The following is a 24,560-nucleotide window of genomic DNA, read 5'->3' as shown; positions in this document are numbered from 1 at the left end:
AACTACTGGGGCATCTGCTAGAAGTTTTTAATCCATGTTTAAATGAAAATGGGCTCAGATACCAGTCTACCTCACTGACCCTTTCATTTCTAGGAAGGTAAAGGAAATGAAGGAAACGGTTATTTTGGATCTAATTTTAACCAAAAAAAAGATTGGTTATTGAAATAGAAGTGGAAGGAACATTTATCTATTTATTCAATAAATATTTTTGAATGTCTGCTATGTGCCCAACATTGGGAAGATTGTGGCCATGTCATTTTAGTATTTGTGATCATCAAGGAGCAGATGATGGATATAGCCAGATACGTATTACAGTCTTCAGGTGAGAAACTTGGAATATTCAGAGAAGTAGATGTCATTCTATAGCGTGAGACTCTAAAAGATGACGAAAGAAATGAGAAACCCAACCCTTTAGTTCAGATTAGGGCCTTTTCTATGATTTCCCAAAGTTCCTCAAACCTCCCTTCTCAAATCCAATATCATACTGGATCATAATTGACTTTATACTCATCTCTATTTATAGTGAACTATTAAGCTTCAGGAGGACAGGACTGTATCCCATGGTCGGATTCAAATAATTTAACAACCAGTTCTCAGCCCTAATGATCGTTTTAACTATAAAACAACAACAACTATATACTGAAAGGTAGTTCATTATTTTATGCATTTAATACTTAAATAAGAACAATAAGAAAGGTACACACGTGCGGAGGACCCGGGTTCGATTCCCGGCCAGGGCACACAGGAGAAGCGCCCATTTGCTTCTCCACCCCTCCACTGCACCTTCCTCTCTGTCTCTCTCTTCCCCTCCTGCAGCCAAGGCTCCATTGGAGCAGAGATGGCCCGGGCACTGGGGATGGCTCTGTGGCCTCTGCCCCAGGCGCTAGAGTGGCTCTGGTTGCAACATGGCGACGCCCAGGATGGGCAGAGCATCGCCCCTGGTGGGCATACCGGGTGGATCCCGGTCGGGCGCATGCGGGAGTCTGTCTGACTGTCTCTCCCTGTTTCCAGCTTCAGAAAAATGGAAAAAAAAAAAAAGAAAGAAAGGTACACAAACCTAGATTGTTATGAGTTTTAAAATATTAATGAAAAAATAATAAATAATTCCTGACAAAAAACAATAAAACTGTTATTTAAGATATAGTATTTCCATATTGTTTCTTGATTGGCGTCCTCACTTGCAATTTTTTCTACCTGTGGATGGAGTGAACGTTACTATGGGCATTTAGAATATGCTGTTGTGCAAATGAAAATTTAAAAAGATTGGTGATTTCCACATTGGGCAGCTGCCCAGGCGCCTGCCTTAAAGAGATCCCTGATGACAAGTGCCATTTTAACAACTGTTCCCAGAACTCAACAAAAAATTAGGTATCGGTTCTGCCGAACTGGTGCAAACCAGCTGAATCCCACCACTGGCTGCATCTCTCATGTTTATCTTTGTACCCAAGCAAACAGGACATTACTTAGCACATAGCTGAAAAATGCAATAAATTACACACACAAGTCTAACAGTCCACTATTTTTTGAATGATTGGAATTAGACTTTTGAAAGTTCTAAAAAAAATGAGGAAGACAGGGATGTGGCTACAAAGGGCATGTTCAAATTAACGGAAAATAAAAAAGAACATGTAAAGAAGAACGCAAGGGGAGGCACGTAACCAAGAGCAAATACCAAAGAAAGATAATTCCAGTAGAATACTGTCAGGATGCTTCGAGTCCAGAGTGAGCGGAAGAATTTAAAAAATGCTAAAAATAAAAAAAAAGAGACAAAAAGCTGGCAAGGAACAATTCTACAGAAAATGAAATTCTACAGGAATGAATAAGCCAGACATAAAAAACTGGAAAGCTTGTGATGTCAAATGTATTAGTCCCCCTTTTTTTAGCCAGTAAGAGAGGGAGGGACAGATAGACAAGAAGAGAGAGAGAAGCATCAATTCTTTCTTGCGGCACCTTAGTTGTTCATTGATTGCTTTCTCATATGTGCCTTAACGGGTGCGGGGGGCTCCAGCTGAGCCAGTGACCTTCTCTTTTTGCTCAAGCCAGCGACCTTGGGCTCAAAGCCAGTGACCCTTGGGCTCAAGCCAGTGACCATGGAGTCATGTCTACAACCCCACACTCAAGCTGTCAATCTCACGCTCAAGCTAGCGACCTTGGGGTTTCGAACCTGGGTCCTCAGTGTCCCAGGCTGATGCTCTATTCACTGCAACACTGACTGGTCAGGCTATTAGTCCCATTTTTTAATAATAACATAGTTTTATAATTTTTGTCAATACTGGAATATTTTATTGTTTTTTATTGTAGAATTTTGTTTTACTTTTATAGTAAGTAAAAAACAAGACAGGGATAGGACCTCTGATGAGAAAAACAATGGGCTTTTCCTCTCTTATTATTCTTGCCTTGTAATCAAGGATCATGATTCCTCACCTGGGAGGTAGAACTAAATAGGACTATGAGGACATTGAGACCCACAGAAGCGTAACACTGGCTCCTTAGCCCCGCGTCGTGGATGGGGTCTCCTGGCGCAGATTGTATCTACGGGCCTGAGAACCCGCCACCTGTAACTGTCCCGGTTCAGCCAGTCATCTTGGAATTTCAGCAAGTAGAGAAATCCCCCAAAATCTGGAGACTAACAAAAGAGAGAGAAAACATAAAATCCCAGTAATATTCTATAATTTATTCTGAAACTTTTGAGAACATTTAGGGGAAAAAGAGTTATCATCATTGGGCACCAGCAAGAATTCAAGCAGGACTAAAAGGTTTGGGAAAACCTTCGATAGAGGAACTGTTCAGTAGAGTAACTGGAAGGCGAGATAAAGAAAATGTGGCAGAGGTGACGTGTCATCTTCCCTGAGGCTGTTTTAACAGTATCTCAAGGTTTCATGGATTTAATGGGGAAATGGGAACCGAATAGCAGAAGAATTTAGTGGATTCACAACTAGATTTGCTTAATCAAACCCAAAGAGAGTTCTAAAGATAAGTTGATAATCACAAGGGGTGATCTACAGACATCTGCTTGTATTTTATTCTAGATATATCTTTTTCAATGACTTGAATGATGATGAATTTGATGAAAATAATAGAAATAATACAACTGTTGAACTTTATTACTTTGTATGTATTTCTGTTATATTGCTTTATCTGTATTTAATTCTTACATTAATCTATGCAGCTGACACTTTTATCTCCACTTTGTAAATGAGTACACTGCAGCCCAGAGAGTTTAAGTAAGTCCCTCAAGGCCACACAATTCATAGGTGGCAGAGCTGAGGTTCAAGCCCAGACTCTTCACTTAGTGGAATAAGTTATATAAATGATAACCCGTCAACTGTGGATGACCAAAGTGAAATGTACATCTAAAGTGGAAAGTTGTAGAGTCGGTATTAAGAGACCTCTAATAGACTGGAAAATTGTCCAAATTAATAAGACAAAATTAATTTGAGCCAGATATAAATTCATGCATTTAAGTTCCAAAAAAAAAAATAAACTGTAAAAGTGAAAATTGGGGAATGGGACTTACTAATAGGTGAAATGAGGAAGTTTTAAGGTTTTTATTTAATACAGGCTTATTATGACCAAAGTATAGTGTGATCTGATTGTCAACAAAACGCAATCTTAGCCTGCATTAAACAAAGAATAAAGCCATTGAATGTATATATATATACATACATACACACATATACACGTATACTGATATGTGTACATATACATGTATACACATATATACATGTATACATATATGTATACATATAGAATGAGAAGACTCAACACTGTTACATGAAGAATGAGTGAACCCTCAAAAATAAAGCTCTGAAGGTCTGATAATACAAAATTACATCCACAAAATAATTCAGGGATCTGTGAAGTCCTTCCCACTCTGACATCCTGTGATTCAGTGAATGATTCTGCACTAGAAGAGAGAAAGCATACTTAAGACAAATCTGTTTTGCAAGAGTGGTCAGATTCATGGAGTGTCTGAAGGCAGACGTAGGAGCGCTGCGTGGGAAGTTAACAGGAAGGCGCTTGACTCCATTTTATCTAAGAGTTTACTCACAATTACTCTTGTGTGGAAGAAGATGTGTCAGGAAGCATTGAATCTTTATTATAGGATTTGTTTGAAAAGAGACTGGGTGAACATTTAATGAGGGTGTTGGGAAGGAGATTCACTTACAGAACAGGAAGATAGGAGACCTCTGGGTCCTTTGGCAACTCCAAGATTCCAGAAGAGAGTGGACAATTACTAGACTCTGTCTGTGAAACAAGTAGTGAAGGATGGATGTTAGTTAAGTGCTGAAGCTGCACCAGCTCTCAGGACTGTGGGGAAGTGCAGACCTGAAGATGCTTTCTATGGGAGTTACACTGAGTTATAAACCGAATCAAACACTAAAATCTAAGTTAGAAGGTGTTTGTGCCTTTTTGGTGACAGTTCCTTTAGATTTTGCTTCAAATCATAAGTCACAACAAAACCATCTATTAGGAGAACTTTCTGGCCCTGCCTGCAGGCGGGCTCTCCCCTGACTGTCTCAGATTTCTAGGCACAAAGGTGCAAAGGGGATACTTCACTCCTGGGAGTTTGCCAGGTCTCAGCTAGACATAACTTGGTTTCAGTTTCACCTCACACTTTCAGACAGTACGTGACTAAGACAGACTGAGAGCATTCTAGATGCTTCATGGGAAACTTAAAGACTGAGGAAAAACTACAAACAACATTGTCTTCCCTTTAGGCATCCTGGTGTTACAAGGGTTTCAGAGGTCCCCAATCATCCTGAACTGTAAGTGGATCCCCTTTCCAACATCCCATTAAGTAACCATCCAGCCTCTGCTGGAACAAATTCTGTGACGGGAAACTCACTACCTCCCAAGACAGCTCCTGCTAGTTAAAGACACCAAATATAAGAGGAAGAAAGGAAGGGAACATGAGGAGATAGTAGGTAAAGGTAAAGGAAAGGGTGAGCAAGAATATGGAAAATGGTTTGGGAAAGTGTATTCCACAGTGATTGTCTTCACTGAGAAGTAGAGAGGAAAATTTAAAACACTGGCATAACATTCTTCTTCCCATTGATAATTTTCCTGCCGATATGGCTCTTTGCCAAGCCATAATTGCATTTCTGATTCTAATTCTTGTGAATGCTAAGGTTGCTCAATAGGAATGAACCCACTAAATTTTTAAATAATATCCTTTGTTTGCATTGAACCAAAACAATGGCAGCAGGCTAGTGGAATAGCAGTCACTTACTGCTACAACTGAAAGGAGTCAGTTTCAGAGGTCTGAGCCCCTGCCTTGCTGTTGACTGGCTCTGAGACCTTGGGCTTGACCTTAACGTCTGTACTCCTAGTTCCCTAATCTATGAAATAGAGATAGGAATACTTACCTTGCAGGAGCGTTGTGAGGACTCAGTGAAATAGACAGAGATAAAATCATCCAGCATGGTGCCTGAGGGGATTTTGTTTTATTTACTGTTGTATCCCCAAAACCTAGGACAGTGGGGATGTTCTGTAAAGGTTTGTTAAATTAACACATGAATGAACAAATGAATGAGTGAATATGATTGTTATATGATAGTTTCTTCTAAAGGGAAGGTGGTATTTTTTTTTTCTGTATTTTTCTGAAGCTGGAAACGGGGAGAGACAGTCAGACAGACTCCCGCATGTGCCTGACCAGGATCCACCCGGCACGCCCACCAGGGGCGAAGCTCTGTCCACCAGGGGGCGATGCTCTGCCCCTCCGGGGCGTCGCTCTGCCGCTACCAGAGCCACTCTAGCGCCTGGGGCAGAGGCCAAGGAGCCATCCCCAGCGCCCGGGCCATCTTTGCTCCAATGGAGCCTTGGCTGCGGGAGGGGAAGAGAGAGACAGAGAGGAAGGTGCAGTGGAGGGGTGGAGAAGCAAATGGGCGCTTCTCCTATGTGCCCTGGCCGGGAATCAAACCCGGGTCCCCTGCACACCAGGCCGATGCTCTACCGCTGAGCCAACCGGCCAGGGCCAAAGGCAGTATTTTCAGACATGAAAATCTTTGTAAAGCAAGAGGCTAAATATTTAGAGGTACGAAGAGAGAGAATATTTTGTCATATTTAATTCCTCCCCCCAATCATGTAGCATAGCTTCAGGATTTTTAAAAAGCTAAACTAAAATTGTGGTCATTATTTAGTCTTTGTGGTCTTTCCTTGGTTCTTACTCCGTGTTTTCCAAGAGGTATCAAGAGTTGTTTCATTTTATCTGGTTGTATTGTTTGAAAGCTTGAAATGAAAAATGAAACCAAGTCTGACTGATAGCCATTCAGAAATAGATTTTTTAAAGTAGGCTAATTTTCAAAGACATTTTCCCTCACTAATACTTCCTCATATTTTTAAGGGAAGCATTTAATGAAACAACAAGAGTGTCTTTTCAGTTTATGGTTGTTTCTGTTTTAAGACTGAGTTTGGCAATTGCGTAATATTAGCTGTTAGTCAATACCCAGGATGTAACCCAGGTAAAAAATAAAACCAAATGAAATCTGTAATGTAATTTAGAAGTTACTTTTCTAGAGCTAAGTGAAACTCACCTACGTAGTTTGTTTTGGAGCCTTTAACATTAGTCAGATTATAGTGTGTTTTTGCAAAACTAAAAGGGCAAAAAATCAAGTTGAAATAGTTCAAAGAAAAAAAAAAGATCCAGTTTTTGATCCAGCATTTCAAGAACATCAGAGAAAATAAGGTCTAGTTTCAGAACCGTGTAAGCAGCAATGACAGCAGAGTGACACAGAGAATTGGGGGTGGGGTGAGAAGGAACGCTCCCATTTGCAAAAGGAAAACGAAACAAGTGTGTTACCTCTTTGCTTCATTACGAACAGGACAAGCGTATAATTGAAACCATAACATATAACACCTTTTCACATACCGCCTTCTGATGTCATCTAATTGCTTACTGCCTGCTAATCTTATCTCCCGTCAACCTTAAAATTATACTGCATTACAGTTAGCTACACACACTGCATGTAGCCAAGACTCAGAGTGGACTCCCCATAAATATTTATTGACCGACTCTGTGCGCTATGCAGGTAGGTTTTCTTTCTGGCCTCACACACGACTTGTTGGTTTCTGCCAGAGAAGTTTCAGTTCTGCTCTTCCTCTTACCTGAAATTCCATTCCCATCATTGCCAGGACTGCCTCAAACAGTGGAAAAGGCCACCTCCTCTCAGAACTCCACACTGATTAAACCCACCTCTATACTATAGAAGCTCCTTTTATAAAATCAAGGTTGTAGTCATTTCATAATGATTTAAGATTCTGTCATTGGCATTCTTATTTCTCTTGGCTCTAACAGTCTCCATGCCAAATAGACACTGTCAAGAATAGGCATATAGGCAATGGAATGTTACTCAGCCATAAAAAAAGAATGAAATCTTACATTTAGGACAACAAGGATGGACCTAGAAGGAATTATGTTAAATTAAGTAAGTCAAACAGAGAAAGACAAATTACCATATGATTTCACTTATATGTGGAATCCAAAAAATGAAATGAATGGACAATCAAAACAGAGACAAACTCATAGATACAGAGAACATTTTGATGGTTACCAGAAGAGAGAGGGCTTGCGTGGCTGGGTGAAAAAAAGGGGGGAATTAAGAAGTACAAATTGCTAGTTAGGGAATATAGTCAGTAATATTTAAATCACTATGCATGGTGTCAGACAGATACTAGACTTATCAGGGAGATCACTTCTTAAGTTATATAAATGGCTAATCACTATATTGTATACCTAAAAGTAACATAATATTGTATGTCGACTGTAATTGAAAATTCCTTTAAAGGTTATTTTCAAAAATAAATTAAAAAACAGAATAGGCATTGAGTCTTATTTCCCATAAGGACACATACACAGGCCCCTTCCACATGCAGGATCCAGCCCGGGGTGGGTGGGGCAGAGGGAGGCACACTCAAAGACAGGTTCTGCAACTGAGCAGTAATGTTTAGTGTTAGTAAAACATCAGACAACACTGCTGGCTTGTCACTCTCGGTCTCCAGACATGGGTATAAATGGAATCAAGGCTGTGAGAGATTGATCTTTTACATCAAACAAGTGATCAAAACCTAATACATTTACACCTCCAAATTGCTTTAAGGTAGATTGGATGACTAGCAAAGAGTCTTCCAAAGGGAAATAATATATGGTATTGTATTTATGTGAGAGGCCTGTACAATATTTGATCTACTGTACAAAAATAGTTTTGATTTATTCAATCTTTAGAAAAATGAGTTGCAAAACATTAAACTACATATTTCTAAGGCTTATTGACCATCGTAAGGACTGGATGCTTTCGGAACTTCCCCCACTGTGAGTGGAGCCACGTGGCAGGTTGAATCTCAGTGTAAAATAGAGAGGCTGAGCTGTTTGCTCCTGGGCCTTTCATGCTGTAAACCAGGGGTTGAGAACCTTTCTGGCTGAGAGAGCCATGAACACCACATATTTTAAAATGTAATTCCATGAGAGCCATACAACGACCCATGTACGTTATGCGTTATCCAATAAAAATTTGGCGTTGTCCCGGAGGACAGATGTGATTGGCTCCAGCCACCCACAACCATGAACATGAGCGGTAGGAAATGAATGGATTGTAATATATGAGAATGTTTTATATTTTTAACATTTTTTTTTTAACAGAGACAGAGAGAGTCAGAGGGATAGATAGGGACAGATAGACAGGAACAGAGAGAGGTGAGAAGCATCAATCATCCCTTTTTCGTGGCGACACCTTAGTTGTTCATTGATTGCTTTCTCATATGTGCCTTGACCACGGGCCTTCAGCAGACCAAGTAAACCCTTGCTCAAGCCAGCGACCTTGGGTCCAAGCTGGTGAGCTTTTGCTCAAACCAGATGAGCCCGCGCTTAAGCTGGTGACCTCGGGGTCTTGAACCTGGATCCTTCCGCATCCCAGTCTGGCACTCTATCCACTGCGCCACCGCCTGGTCAGGAAACATTATTTTTTTTATTAAAGATTTGTCTGCAAGCCAGATGCAGCCATCTGAAGAGCCACATCTGGCTCGCGAGCCATAGGTTCCCAACCCCTGCTGTAAACTAAAAGGAGTGAGCAGCCAGGCTATATGAAGTTTGACAGGAAACCCGTAACATGCATATGTTATCATCAGCAATAAAGACCCAAATTTATTGGTGGAGTTACAGGAGTATATAAAGGTTAGACTAGTGGTTAAATGTGTTTAGCATTGGGTTGGAAACCAACTATTTGTTGTTTTCTCATACCCCATACAAAAGGTAAAATTTCAGTCTTTCTGTTTTGAACAAAGCATAGGCTAGTCTAGTGACCGGGTTATCCCCAATACAAGGCTCTGTGTAAAGAAGAAGATAAAATAAGTAGATGTTGGGGAAGTTACCTCGTTAAAGATGGGATACATGGGGTCCAGTGCAAGAAGATATGAAGGGCTTTGGTGCTTATGATTAGCCCTTGACTCTGAGAATGATTAAAACATGGAGATATGGGGGAGGAGGATAGGGAGTGGATTAAAGGGTGTGTAACTAGAAGTGGCTAGAACAACATTTGACAATTTCTGGTTTTAATGGTGGCATTTAAAATGATAACCCAGTACTCGATGTTAAAAACTGGAGAATCAATTTATTGTTATTATTATTATTATTATCATCATCATTATTTTTAGGTGAGAGGGGAGATAGTGAGGCAGACTCCTGCATGTGCCCTAACTGGGATCTACCTGGCAACTCAATCTGAGGCTCATTATCCAGTACCAAGCTATTTTTAGCACCTGAGGCTGACATGCTTGGACCAACTGAGCTATCCTCAGCTCCTGGCGCTATGCTTGAATCAGTTGAATCACTAGCTGCAGGAGGGGAAAAGGGAAAGAAGGGAGGGAGAAGCAGATGGGCACTTCTCCTGTGTGCCCTGGCCAGGAATTGAACCCAGGATATCATTAGGGTAGGCCAATGCTCTATCCACTGAGCCACTGGCCAGGACCAAGAATAAATTATTAAAGACTCATTGCAACCAAGAAAGGAAAAATAAAATGAGAGGACATTTATTTCTCTTTTTCCACATGTCTTTATTGAACATTTAATTGTCAAAGGCATTCTACTAGGTACTTTGGAATAGAGAAAAGAGAAGTGGAATTTATCAAAGATAGACTTTTTAAAAGAAAAGAATTATTTTTGCAATTTATTAAATCTGTTAATCTTATATATTTGAATCATTTTTAAAGTTTTTATTAATTTTCCATGAACAGCATATTTTAGGAGACAAATTTCTATTTTTTTATTATAGTTATAAATTGAAATAAAATTCACTAAGATAGTAAATGCGACCTCAAATATGACCTCTAGAATTTTGACCATGTCATAAAATAGTAAAAATGAGTTTTTATTATCTGTGATTGCATTAGAATAAACTCCAGGATATAGAAATCATATCAATTTTCTCTTTTACCTATCTTGATACAAGTACTTGAAATAAGAATGTGTAAGAAGGGATTCGGTAGTCTTAGTAGCTCTGACTTTATTTGAAATTTGTTCTTTACTTGTTGTAACTGCTTATTATCCTAAAAGACAAGTACCTTAGCTACGAATTTGGTCACTAGGGCACTGATCACATCTGGTAGCCACAGGCAGGAACCCATGACCTGGAATGGGTTTCAGAGCCATTCTACAAGGAAGAGGTATTATAGTTTTGCCTTTACTTTTGCTTGTGTATAAGTTTTAAGAACTTGGAAAACAAACAACCCTGTGGACATAGAGTTCTAAGAATTTATGACCCTCTTAGCAGTGCTGCAGTCAGACCTTGACCATGGGGAAGGAAGAGTATAGCTATCTGAGGGCAATTTGTGGTCAGAAGTTGTGTTTCAAGGGCCACTTCCATCATTGCCTAGATGCATGACCATAACCTGTCAAGGCTTAGTTTCTCCTACAAAATGAGGAGGGATAGTGGGCAAGCAACCACGTAGCCCAGTGGTCGTCAACCTGGTCCCTACCGCCCCCTAGTGGGCGTTCCATCTTTCATGGTGGGCGTTAACGGAGCAACCAAAGTATAAATAAAAGGATAGATTTAACTAGAATAAGTTGTTTTACAAAGATTTATTCTGCCAAACCTAGCGAAAATCCGACATAAAGTACTTGGTAAGTAGTTATTATTATATGCTTTAACTTGCTGTAACTCTGCTTTATAAATTTTATAAAGTAAAGTTATTTCCCTACTTTATAAATCACCATTACTGTGGAACCGGAGGGTGGTTAGAAAATTTTACTACTAACAGAGATACAAGAGTGGGAGGTAGGTATAAAAAGGTTAACTACCCCTGACATAGCCTATGGAGGAACCTAAGGAGAATATTTATTTCTTTATATTTATTTATTTTATAGCACTTACTGTGTGTCAAGCACTGTTTTAATCACTTTACAAATGTGAACTCATTTTATCCTTATTACCACCCTATGAGATAGTTAACTATTATTACTCTGATATTACTGATGACGAAACAAAGTCTTAGAGGGGTTCAGTAACTTGCTTAAATTCTAAAACTATTAAGAGACCAGGCTGGGATTCAAACTTGGTAAATTGTCATTACTGTTTTCTATCATATAAGGTAAGGAAGAATCTAAAACAGCAGAAATAGACAATGTTTTCTCTTTGCCATCACTTTTGGGCCTAAGATACTGTGGTTGTTGACAACACACCTTAATTAAAACATGCTGTGGCCACTTCCTGGCTGACTTTGACCCGGTGGTTAGTGAGCTGAGGACCAACGGAGGCCTAACCCTACAGAGAAATACCATCTAAGAACATGTTGAATTTACATGTTAGTTTTGAAAACATCAAAGCAGAAAACAAGTGACATACATTATAAGGTGACCAACTTTTTTACAATGAAAAAGAGGACAAAAATAAATTGAAGAAACCAATATCATAAATAAAAGAAACATTTTATTCATTGCAACAATAATGCACTATAATATGATAAATGCACAATAAAACATTTGTAATATTTTATATTATAATTATGCTTACATGCCTATTAATTTTTAATAGTAATTGTAAGAAAAAAGTACTCATTTAGATACAAATGTGTCATATCACATGCAATGGATCGACTCTGCATCGATCGAATACGGACATTTACAGATTAATCTTCCAATATCAAAAGGGGGACTTGTAGGAGAACACCTTACGAGGGAGGACGGAACTTACAAAAGAAGGACTGTCCTCCTTAAAGGAGGACAATTGGTCACCTTAATATACAGGACTAACTTGCCTGCAAATAGAGCAGGCCCAACAGGTAAGAAAGACTTCTCCGTTCTGCGGCTCAGTATTATCCCCACCCCCATGCTCCTCACACTAGCTTTTTACTGGTAAAGACTGAACATTCACCTTGAGAACTTTATTCCTTTGGGTGAGAGCATGACCCCTAACAAAAATGTATCTGCCCCTTCTGGGACATGTTAGTACATTATTCATTTAGTGCGGAATTAGCCAGCAGGTACTTCCAGTTAGGTGTAGAACCAGGAACAGGTTTTAGAAGGGGAAGGAGAGAGAGAGAAGGAGAGAGAGAGAGAGAGAGAGAGCCTGCCTCAGGGTGCAGAACTTGGAATGTTTGCTAATTGATTGATATGCCTGTACTGGTGTCACCGGAAGATTAGAAGCTCTTAGCCAAGACCATATTTGGAAAGTGACCTTTGGAATGGTGACTACAATCCGAGCTTGTACTGTCACAGCCTCTGGGGCAGTCAGTGTAAAAGTTGCAAGTTCAGTCTTAAAACTATGGCTTTCTCTAGATAAGAAAAAGAAGAACTGGGCATTCACTAATGGTGGCCTGAAGACAAAAGCACTGAGCAGTTTTACAAAAAGGGAGTAAGCAGTTTCCCTGAAGGTGAGGCCACCAGCTGGCTACTCAGCCACACCCAGGATCCTGCCACATACCCAGGTTTCTGACTCCATGTGCATCACTCCTGAGATGTCTTAATTACTGATTGCAGTAAATACAAGTTGATATAGGTGGCCAGTTGGGGAACAGGGCTTATTTGCCTATGGAGAAAGCCAATAGACCGGCCGTGCACTGGAATCCCTGATTTGGAAGACGAGGACACCTTAAAACGTGAGTTGAGGTTGGTTTTGTTGGAAACCTTAGGGCGGCACAGTAAGAGGTGGGAGAGAAGGCATGTGAGGGGCTGGCTGCCCGGGAGCCCTCTTCTGCTGGACGCCCAGGCTCGGCCTCACTCCTCAGGATTTCTTGCATGTGAGGCAGTACATCATATGCTGTTTTTATTCAGCCTGTGCCAGTGAAGTTTCAAGGAAGTAGGAGGAACCTGACTCTTTCTGCTACTTTGAGAATACCATCGTTTACTGGGAGAGTTCTGGTTTAATAAACTAGGAATGTTGGGAGTTTGTTGGAACAGACGTTTTTGAAGCCAGAATGTGTCTTCCAAGAGATGATGGCTTCCTCTGCCACGTGTTTATTTCGTGACAACTGAGCATCCCCCAGAGTTGGCTCTGAACGTATAGCTTTTATTTGCCAGGCTTTCTCAGGATTTCTCTTAGCCAGTCCAGAGATATATTGCAGAACCACGATGCATTCTCTTTGGAGATAAATACGCAGTGTTTTTCTTAAAAAGATGCTACAAAAAAATTGTTTTTTATGTATACAACACCCTCGCCTCTCCCACCTCTAACCCTCTGCAAGCCTGCTTCAATCCTGGCTGTACCCGTTCTCTGTGAAGTTGAGACTTGCAAGCTGGACAGATCACAGCCCGAGTGTGGCTTTGCCCAGAATCTTGAGCCAGGTCAATTCCCACTCTCATTTCCTGAGCCTTTTCTGTGTTTTTTGTGTACATATCTGTCTCCATCCAAAGATATGCCCTCCTTTAGGGGGCAAGAGCTCTGGAGTCAGGAGATCCAGTTCAGTTCTCAGCTCAGCATCTTACTAGATGTGTGACTTGAGTAAGTACTTAGTAACCTGTGTTTCCATTTCTTTTTCCATAAAATGAGGATAATGTGCCCTCTAGGGCTATTAGGAAAATTAAATGAGTTAATACATAGAAAGTGCTGGAGCAGTGCCAGGTATACAGTCAGAGTTCAATAAATGCTCTTTTGTAAGCACTGCCAGAATTCCCCATAGAGTTTGGCACAGGGTAGGTGTTCAGTAAATATATGCCAAATAATAGGAAAACACATTGCCCTCTCTGTAGGGGTTGCCCATAGCTAGTTGGAGAGCTGGGGTAAGGAAAGAAGGAAAGGGAAAGTGTTGGGCAGATAAAATATATTATGCTCTCTTTGTTAAAGATGGCGCTGCCCATATGGAAGCCTGTCGCCCAGGTGATATTAATGTGTGTTGGGGGCGGGCTGTGGGCAGGCAGGATCCTTGTAGCCTGGGGCTTGGTTTTAGGACTAAACCTTTCCCACCCTTTTTGATATGGGGTGGTACAATCCCATCATGCCTCAGATAAGTGACTTTGTATTAGAGACTTTCCTATTTTGTATATTGGATTAAAGGTTTTGATTTCTACACTATAAAATGGGGACAGACCGGGAGCTTGCTTTCTTGGTTTCTGAGATTAGCATTAGAGGAGAGAGCAGAGACAGGCCACGTGGAGGAGACCAGGAGAAGCAGCCAAGATGGTGGAGTGCTGAGTGAGAAGCCAGTTTGTGCAGGGAGAAGGAAGGAGATGGGGAACAGATGTGAATAAGGCTGGTAAGCTAGAAACTTTTCATTCTAGGAAACTCGGATAAGTCAGTAGCTTTGTGAGCACTGAATGTGAGTGGGTTTTGGAGCCCAGTGTGTGTTTTTACTTGCCCGCCGGGTGCAAGCTAGGATTAAAGATGATGGCTCACCAGTTTTTGGCTCCGTTGTTTCTTTACCGTCTGTCCGAATCTAATGCGAACCTGCATGGGCCGGGCTGCTGTGATGGTGGCCCTGGCTACTGGCCTTACAGAAAGCATATTTGTTTTCTGACATTTGGGGAGTTGTGGTGAGGTGTATCTGGTGCTCTGGCATGTGAAGGAGAACTGTGCTTCGTCTTTTGTCTGAACCCCTCTGGGATCTGGGATTTGCTCAGCAGTTGGGGGAGGGGAGTATGGGATCTGCGAAGAGAGAGCCTGTTACAGTGTGCTTGGAGAGGGTGGAATTTATTCTTCTGAACCTCACAACGCTGGCCACTTCACCTTATCTGAAACCTCTCTGAGGATGGGCTTGCTTTAAAGACTTGAGCTGACATCATAGCATCTTAAAAGCACTGAGCATAATTGAATTGCTGATACAAGTGGGTACTTACACCAGGCCCAGGTCACCCACATCTCTATGGAAACACATGTTTGTTTGAAAGCCCAGCCATCAGAAGCATAGCCTTCCAGAAGCCAGCGTTGGGTCACTTCAAAAAAAAAAAAAAAAGCATTTATTTATATTCTCATACTGTCAGAGAGCTATGAAATAAAATAATTTCAAATTAAATAGAAAAATCATGTCCTAGATGAATGCTAACAGAGCCTGCTATGCTCCCTGCCCTCTACTTGTAGTGCCTGAGACCCACCGCATTTATTTTAGCTGTCCTTTGCTCTTTTGCATCCATTTGCATTCGGCGGCCCGGGGGAGGTGGTTTGGCACTTTATGCAAAAATAGTTAATCTTCATTCATACGCATTTGCCGGTGCTAAATGGAAAATTCAAAGCGGGCCTGCCGTGGAGTGTGCTTTGTGCAGCTCTCGGCCTCCCTGTGTGCGGCTCACAGGAGGGCGTGCGGTTCGACGCCTCTGCCTCCGCCGCCTGCACGCGGGGCTGCGGAGTGCACTCTCCCCGGGAAGGTCTGGGACTCGCATCAGCACGTCGTGCCCTCGATGTGCTCAAGTGATGGTCTCAGTGATGGGGAGCTTTTATCTGCCTCTGGAAACAGGCCTTTTTAAGTAAGTGTTGACTGTTAATGACCTGTTTAAATAAAACATTCAATTTTCTTTCTTCCCCTCACAAAGGATTTAGTAGGCAGTGACATTTCTAAACCAAAGGCTAACCCAGCTTTTCTAAAGAGGCAGCGCCAGGGCTTTTAAATGTGAAATTTTTGTCTGACTTTTGCCCTTAGAATGCTTTTCAGTGAAGTTGTTTTAGCAGTGGGTTTAGTACATTGAAGTGTCTTTGAATAAATAGGCAACCTTGAGATTTTTTTCTCCCCTCACACCAAACAAAAAAGTCTAGGTAAATATCTTCAAATGAAAATCATATTTCAGTCCTCATTCTGTGTTTCATTGTTTACGTGTCCTCGTTCCTAATAATTAAAGCAACTTCCCTCCAAGGAACATGGCACTGCACAGGAACTTTTATTAAACTGTGAGAATTAAACCACAGAAGAGCTCAAGCCCACGGAATAGGAGATTCCGCAGTAATCACAAGCCCAGATAAGGAACAGCAGAGGAGTGGAGAGACATGTTGGAGGGACAAACAGATAAGAGAGATTGGGCAATGGGAAAGTAAGCAATAGAAAACCTGCATAATGTTAAATTTAGACAAAGCCCCAATTTTATAGAAGAACACTTTCTCTTTTCAGTTGGCATGCGAGTACCCACGATTGTGCTGAGTGACTTGGCATGCAAGTACCCACGATTGTGCTGGGTGACTTGGCATGCAAGTACCCACGATTGTGCTGGGTGACTTGGCATGCGAGTACCCACGATTGTGCTGGGTGACTTGGCATGCGAGTACCCACGATTGTGCTGGGTGACTTGGCATGCGAGTACCCACAATTGTGCTGGGTGACTTGGCATGCGAGTACCCACGATTGTGCTGGGTGACTTGGCATGCGAGTACCCACGATTGTGCTGGGTGACTTGGCATGCGAGTACCCACGATTGTGCTGGGTGACTTGGCATGCGAGTACCCACGATTGTGCTGGGTGACTTGGCATGCGAGTACCCACAATTGTGCTGGGTGATAGAACACTTAGTCCTGGACCAGTTTAAAGGTGATTTTACAAGTGTCAACTTAAGAAACAGCCAAACATGAAGAGAATTCATATGAGTTTATTTGAGCCAAATTGACAACAGTTGCCAAGAAGCAAAATCTCAGGATTGAGAAAATGTTTCAGAGAATGGCAGTTTTATAGCTTACTTTATGCATTAGAATCAAAGGAGGACATGGGGGGGGGTTACGTGCAATCCATGGGTGGTAGGTTAGGGAGGCGGGAGAAGGCAAAGCGGGCACTCACTAAGATTGGGTAAAGAGAGAGACATACTCCTTTTACATTGGGGAGTACAGGACGGTTAACAATGAACATTCTCAGCACACAGAGATGGTGTTCAGAGAACAATATAACAGTGAGGTCTCATGCTCTAGGTGCATGGGTGTGCCCTGTGGGGTCTGGAAAAAGATTACTCAGACATTCCAAAGGTGATGTTATCGTAGATGCAAAAAGACATTAGACAGGCTCAGATAATATAAAGATTGACCTTTGTCAAGGCAGTTACAGGCCTAGGACCTTACTACCCACCATGAGCGGCTATTATATTCAGACCATCCTGCATGGTTACTTTTGGTCTCAGGCTTTGTAAGGCCACCATGCAGGCCTCCCCTGAGCTTGTCAGGTTCAGTATGTGGCTCTTTTTTCATCCACACAGAGAAATTGCCTCATACATTGGAGACAACACCCATATCTTTTATTTTTTTAAGTTGAATTTTTAGCTTTCTGCTACACTGCTTGCTAAGCATCACTTCCAGGACCCTTCCAGACTTGTGCTATCTGAAGGCAGAAAAGGACCACAGAGGTCACATACTCTGAAGGACAGAGGATATGCCACTTGTAAGGCCAGTAGGCACGGCCACTATCACAGCCGCCTGGCCCATGCAGGTTCGCATTAGATTCGGACAGTCCATAATGAAACAACAGAGCCAAAAACTGGTGGGCCATTATCTTTAATCCTAGCTTGCACCCAGCAGGCAAGAAATACACACAGTGGGGAAAACAATTCCCTTTCCATTCAGGGCACCCAAAGCCACTAACTTATCCGAGCTTCCTAGAATCAAAGGTTTCTAGCTCACTAGCCTCATTCTCCTTTGTTCCCCATCTCCTTCTCTACACAAACTCTGCACTAACTGGCTTCTCTTTCAGCACTCCACCATCTTGGCTGTTTCTCCTGGCCTCCTCCACGTTACCTTTCTCTGCTCTCTCTAATGCTAATCTCAGGAACCAAGAGAGAGCAAGCTCCCGGTCTGCCCCACTTTATAGTGCAGAAATCAAAACCTTTAATCCAATATACAGACAAGGAAGTCTCTGATACAAAGTCACTTATCTGAGGCATAATGGGATTCCTCATGAGAGTGCACCACCCTACATCAAAAAGGGTGAGAAAGGCTTAGTCCTAAAACCAAGCCCCAGGTTACAAGGATCCTGCCTGCCCACAGCCTGCCCCCAACACACATTAATATAATCACGCCCATCCCAAAAAGAAGGGCAACAAATATCACCTGGACAACGAGCTTCCCCATGGGCAGTGCCATCTTTAACAAAGTGAGCATAATATATTTTATCTGCCCAACCCCACTCCAAAATATCCAAAATATGTAGGAGGTCAGGACCTGGTACTAAAATATGCCATTTTGACATATGGATTATTGTGAGCTAAAGGCAATTGAAAAACACAAAATGCAGAGAGACACTTTCTCCAAACTCCCCTCATCTTCCTAAATAGACAGATCCTCCAAACAGAACCTAATTGTCTTAAATCCTCTCCCCTGGAGTTTCACCAACCAAGGAAGAGGGATTCTCTCACAGGAAAGGAGATAGGTGACACCAGACACTTTTTTATGAACCTCATACTTCCCATCTATTCCTCTAAGGGGCGCATTTATCTTTCCTAAAACTCATGTGCTCCCCCCTAAGAGTCTGACACTCCTCTCCCTTTCCCTAGTAAGATGCTATTTAATCTTGAGTTCTAAGCTGTCTTGAGGGGTTCCTATTGGTCAAATAAGTTTGTAAATATGATGTATGTTTGCTCACTTATAGTTTGTATTGTGTGGGGGGGGACAGGCTGTAAGTAGGCAGGGTCCTTATAGCCTAAGGCTTAGTTTTAAGACTAAACTTTTCCCCACACCCTTGACTGTTGCATGATAGGGAGTGGTGAATTCTCCTGAGGAATCCCATTATGCCTCAGATAAGTGACTTTGTATCAGAGACTTCCTTGTTTGTATATTGGATTAAAGGTTTTGATTTCTACACTATACAATGGGGCAGACCGGGAGCTTGCTCTCTCTTGGTTCCTGAGATGAGCATTTAGGGAGAGCAGAGAAAGACCACGTGGAGGAGAGGAGAAGCAGCCAAGATGGTGGAGTGCTGAAAGAGAAGCCAGTTAGTGCAGAGTTTGTGCAGAGAGAAGGAGATGGGAAACAGAGGTGAATAAAGCTGGTGAGGTACAAATCTTTGATTCTAGGAAACTCGAATAAGTCAGTAGCTTTGTGAGCGCTGAATGAGTGAATTTTGGAGCCCAGTGTGTGTTTTTACTTGCCCACGGGTACAAGCTAGGATTAAAGATAATAGCCCACCAGTTCTTGGCTCCGTTGTTTCACTACCGTCTTGTCCGAATCTAATGCGAACCTGCATGGGCCAGGCTGCTGTGATGGTGGCTGTGGCTACTGGCCATACAGTTCCTCATTTTTCCTAAATATCTCCCATGTAGACATAAAGTATACATATTAATAAAATTGTTTGGTTTTCTTCTTGTAAATCTGTCTTTTATTAGAGGGATGTCTCAGCTAAGAACTCAGAATAGTAGAGGGAAAATTATTTTTCCTCCCCTGCACCTCTCACCTTTATTTTACAGCTAGAGCCCTGATGAGGCCCGCATGCTACACTGACAGTCTAGAATCTTCAGACAGACATCCCACCGTGATTATATGGTGTCCTGTACAGACAGATGTTCAGCCTTTTTGCTCTAGCAACACCTACCTGTTCTGTTTCCCATTCTCTCAAAAAAAACACTGTTCACTACGAAGGGCCATCGGATGCTGTAGAAAACAAAATGAATTAAGCTGTGATATTGCACCTTCCAGAGGCAACAGCATGGTGGGAGAGGTGTACAATCCCGATGTCTAGAGGATGCTTATTATGCTGGTTAGGAATCAGCCCTCTGGGAGACTGTTGGACATTGTTTTGCCTGAAGGGCCTTTTGCTGCTTCTCCAGTCATATCACATTGATAGTTGACTTCCTGATTCTTCTTCTCTGAGGCCGCCTGTGAGATAATGCCTCCGGATCTATGGGATCACAACACTGTCCGAGCTACCCTAATTTAGAAAGAAGGAACAGTTAAACATCAGATCCTGGAATTACAAGGGACCCCCAAGGCAGCATCATGGAGCCAGCAACACAACTTTTTAGGGGGCAGTAAATCCAGCTTTTTACCCTTTCACTTGAGGTAGGAAGCCACAGGAAAACAATCATCTCTTTCTAGTGGGTATGCTCCAGCCCGTGCCTGTGTGAGGTTAGTGGTCCTGCTCTGTTGTGTGTGTGCCCTTCCTATACGTACGGGGCATCCATCACATGCCTGCCCAGCCTGAGGAGGCAGGGTGCCCAGGGTCATTTTAAATCTCCGTGCAGAGTTCTTAAACTGCAGTTCACATACATTGAGACCCGTGACTCATCTGTGATGGTTTTGAGGTACTGTCAGTACAGCAGCTGGAGCTCCAGAATCATTCTGCCAGAGTTAGAGTCCTGACCCTGCCCTTGTCTGTGGGACCGTGATTTTGTTATGGCATCTCTGCGCCTCAGCTTTCACACGTATGAAGTGGGGATAATCAGAATTTCTACTCTATAGGGGTTGTGAGGGTTAAGTGAAAAAATGTGTCAAGCACTTAGCCAGAGTACCTGGAACATGGTAAGTGCTCCATAAATGTGCCAATTATTATTTTAAATCATTTTACAAGGTTTTCACATGTATTTCCTGTTTTTGTATTCCAGTTCAAGAAAGATGATGTAATACCTGGGAACAGGAAAGCGAATCTAAGAGCAGGAATAGGTTTAGTAATAGGTTTCAGAGAAATAAAAGTGAAACTTTATTACTACTTACTTAATAAACCATGAGGGCAAACAGCCATAGGGAAGTCAGAAAGCAATTTGGCATTTCAATACATTGTTTTAACTTTTTTTATATTTAAATGATTGTATGGGAAATGTAAAAATATATTTTTAAACTGTTAATCAGATTGTCATATATTTTAAACTACACTGAATTGCATTAATTAGAAATGCTGAAACAAACATATTTGCCAGATATTGTACTGCTCAGTTGTTGTTTTTTATAAAGAATATTTGTCTTTGTCATAGGCTAATAGATTTTTCTGACTGGCATTAATGCATATTAAGTAGGATCTTTGTATAATGAGTAGTTCAGCTTGCATACCTTTGCAAATGAAGTGATTGGTGGTGACCATATTTGTGGTGTATTAATTTTCCACTGGAGAAGTGTATAGATTGATATATTGGTGATAAATGGTAAAATTCTTTTTTGGGGGTTGATTTTTTTCCTAACAAGTTTTGGACTATGAAATATATATAGCTAGAAAGAAGCAAAAGATTAATCTGTTATTTCATAAATAAAATTTCAGTCAACAGTTTTCTTGGTCTTTATTTTTCTCTAGGATATATATACATAATTTAGATGACAGCTATATATATTTGTAATGATATTACTGAAAACTAACATATAATTTAGAGGAAAAGTATTTCAAATAATACCTAAGCTATTGAAATGTTGCATAAGTATCAGGACTTGTATTTCTGGTTATCTTAATTCTATGTTTATTTTTTTTTTCATATGCCTGGAACATGTATTGTGGATTTGAATAGTTAAGCCTCAGTAATTGCTTGGTTTCAAGAACAGTCCTAAGTGATAATAGGAATTAGAAACCAAGTTCTTTCCCAAGAAATCAGAAGTCCCTATACCTTTCTTGTGGATCTAAAGCTCTTGTGATCAATCTCTGTTAGGCTATGGGCATCTGTCATGTCCAGGAAATGACATACAAACATTGATGTCAGGGAAATAGGAGGTTTCTTGGACCAAAACAGCTGTCACTCACTCACAGTGCTATATAGGCTTCTCAGGTTAACCCAGCGGTCTGTGGCTATGAGGGCTGGGGTTTCACGTTGCTGAACCTTGGGCCTGTCAATTGGGATGGGTTAACAGAATGCTTCCTAGAGAAAAAGTTCCTTTACTGTCTAAATTAAACAAGATTAGACTGAGTAGATCTGACTGTCCCGATAATAGTTCATAGCAGACAACACAATCCCAGAAGAACAAGAGCACAGCACAGTGTCATTGTCATAGGGGAGACTTGGGAAGCAGAATAAGCACACAGCGCTACGCCAGTGTGATGTGTGTTTTTGAATATCCTCGAGGAGCTAATGTCGACACAGGGCTGCGGACACTCAATGGGGACGTTTGAGTCCCCGTTGAGGATCAACCTCACCTGTTCCATAGTTCCCTAGCATTTGTCCTTCTCAGTAAAACCCAGTTTGACCACCTAGTCACTCAAATTCCTAATTCTTAAAAGCAAACCCAACTTAAGTTCTGTTTACATTAAAATCCTTCATCTAGTTTCCATAGCTGGAGCTGATGGCCCGAGCCCTCTGTTGCCAACCAGCCCGCAGAAAGCTTTGGTGTGCAGAGGGCATCGGTACCCACCCGGAAGGCAGAGCCTGCAGAAGCAGTCCTCCACGCAGGACAAGAAAGTTTAAGAGAGTAAACCGAGCAAAGAACAGCTCCCTCTAGTTAACTTTCATCTGATCTTCCCACCGGAGAAACCTGTAAGAGCCTTACTCTACCATCACAGCCAGCATTTTCCTTCCATGAAACAATAATGTTGTAATTAATCTTACTGGCATCGCTTCCAAAAAAAACCTTTCCTTGAGTCAGACTTTGAGATTAAAGAGAAAAGAAATTGTCAAGGAAATATCTATATATTTTGTCCTATGGATACTATATATATATAGAGAGAGAGAGAGAGAGAGAGTCCTATGATTGTATGTCACCATTCAGTGCTGCTACTTCCTCAGATCTCAGAAATTGTTTGACCTCGGAGGAATTCCTCCCTGATTCCTCTGTGGATTATACCAGCTTTAGAAAATGCTGCACACCCAAATCTTACACATCAAAGGCAAAAACAACAACAAAAACTCTCAGATCTATAATGGTGAGATTAGATGTGTCCAGAAGATTTAGCTGCTCTAGTCTAATGAAAGGAATTGTGGCTCCCAGACCCACCCTAACAACTAGCCCCAAATCCAGCAACTTTATAGTTCCACAAGTATAATATGTATATAACCTCTCTCTCCTTGTCTCCCTTCCTCCTTCTATCCATCCCTCTCCCCAATTTTAATTTTTTTCTCTCTCTCTCCCCCTCTCTCTCTAACACACACATACACAATTACACACAGAAAAACACCCAAAATATAGAGTGTATACATGATGCCAAAAGTTCCATGTGAACAAGACAATCAGCCATCCAGATGTCTTCAAATAGCCTGATTGTTGACCATCTTTGTAGATATCCTGATGACTGACCAAAGGTTTCACTTCCTCTATGGCTTGTAAACAAACACACCTGGTTATTTGTCCTTGCACCTCACATATGATCTCTGTTTCCTGGTACAGAAAATCAGAAAATAATCCTATTATCTTCTACTAGTATGTCTCAGGGGCAGGAATAAATGAGAATGAAATTCAGATATTATTTGCTTGCTAGTCCGGTCAGAGGATATAAAATTTATCATTTGGAAGCAATATAAATGAGAGGTGTGTTCAATGGGATGTACACCCTTAGCAGAGAGTATGGGAAGGAGCTGCCTTAACAGGAATTGAGTATGCAGGGTTTCTTCTGCTGTTGTGCCCACACGCCTGTGTCTGTCAGTGGCACTATCGTTTGGAAAATTATAAAAATAAAATCTTACTGTTTCCAATATTCGGCAATATAGAATAATCTGTCTATGCAGATTCCTATTTGAGTGGTAATAGAATTAAGATTACATATTGCCAAGCTTTCATACTAAAATCAACTAAAGAGAATGCATCTGAATTTATAGTTTATTTAAGATCTAGGTTTAAAAGAAAATGATGGGGAGAAATCTAAGAATTTTTGCAAATTATCCCTAAAATGTATCAACTCTAGACGCAATCTTTGTAGCAAAAGTTAAAAAGAATACAGAGAAGTGTTTCATTGGTCTTTGATTGACAAAAAGCATTAAACATGCAAATAGGTAGTATATTGATATCTTGGCCCGTCTAGATGCTAATCTGAACCACTATGTTCTCTCATTATAAGTCATTTATGCTCTATTTCAAAAAGAAATGGATACTATTAAATATGTAAGATGTAGCTTCCATAATAATGGTGAAAGATTTAAACCAGATGAGAAGAAAGAAAACACCACAGCTTAATATTAGGGATACATATCTCAGAATGGGCCACTTCACAAAGAAGACTGGACAGACACCAGAGGCAGAAACCTAAAAACTTTAGGGTAACAGAAGGACACGAGCAGTTGTAAAGGTCCAGTTGAAACTTGAGATCACGGATTTTTATGTTATTAAAAATACGATGATGGT

At 41.2% G+C, this 24,560-nt stretch overlaps 1 protein-coding gene across 6 annotated transcripts in view; it reads left to right on the top strand.

The window, feature by feature from the left end:
- Positions 1-24,560, top strand: part of SPATS2L (spermatogenesis associated serine rich 2 like) — a 179,857-nt gene that overhangs the window by 64,606 nt on the left and 90,691 nt on the right. Inside the window, exon 1 of one of the 6 annotated variants that reach the window (XM_066280795.1) lies at positions 12,690-13,086. The exons of 4 other annotated variants lie outside the window; for them this stretch is intronic. The gene's annotated coding sequence lies outside the window, so the exon portion shown is untranslated. Of the gene's footprint in view, positions 1-12,689; positions 13,097-24,560 lie in introns of those variants that run through there. One more of the 6 variants, XM_066280797.1, reaches the window with a different exon arrangement.

The sequence above is a fragment of the Saccopteryx bilineata genome, chromosome 5, assembly GCF_036850765.1.
Source record: "Saccopteryx bilineata isolate mSacBil1 chromosome 5, mSacBil1_pri_phased_curated, whole genome shotgun sequence".
Lineage (NCBI taxonomy): Eukaryota > Metazoa > Chordata > Mammalia > Chiroptera > Emballonuridae > Saccopteryx > Saccopteryx bilineata.
The sequence above is the reverse complement of the archived record's forward strand: the minus strand, read 5'-3'. Positions and strand labels throughout refer to the sequence as shown.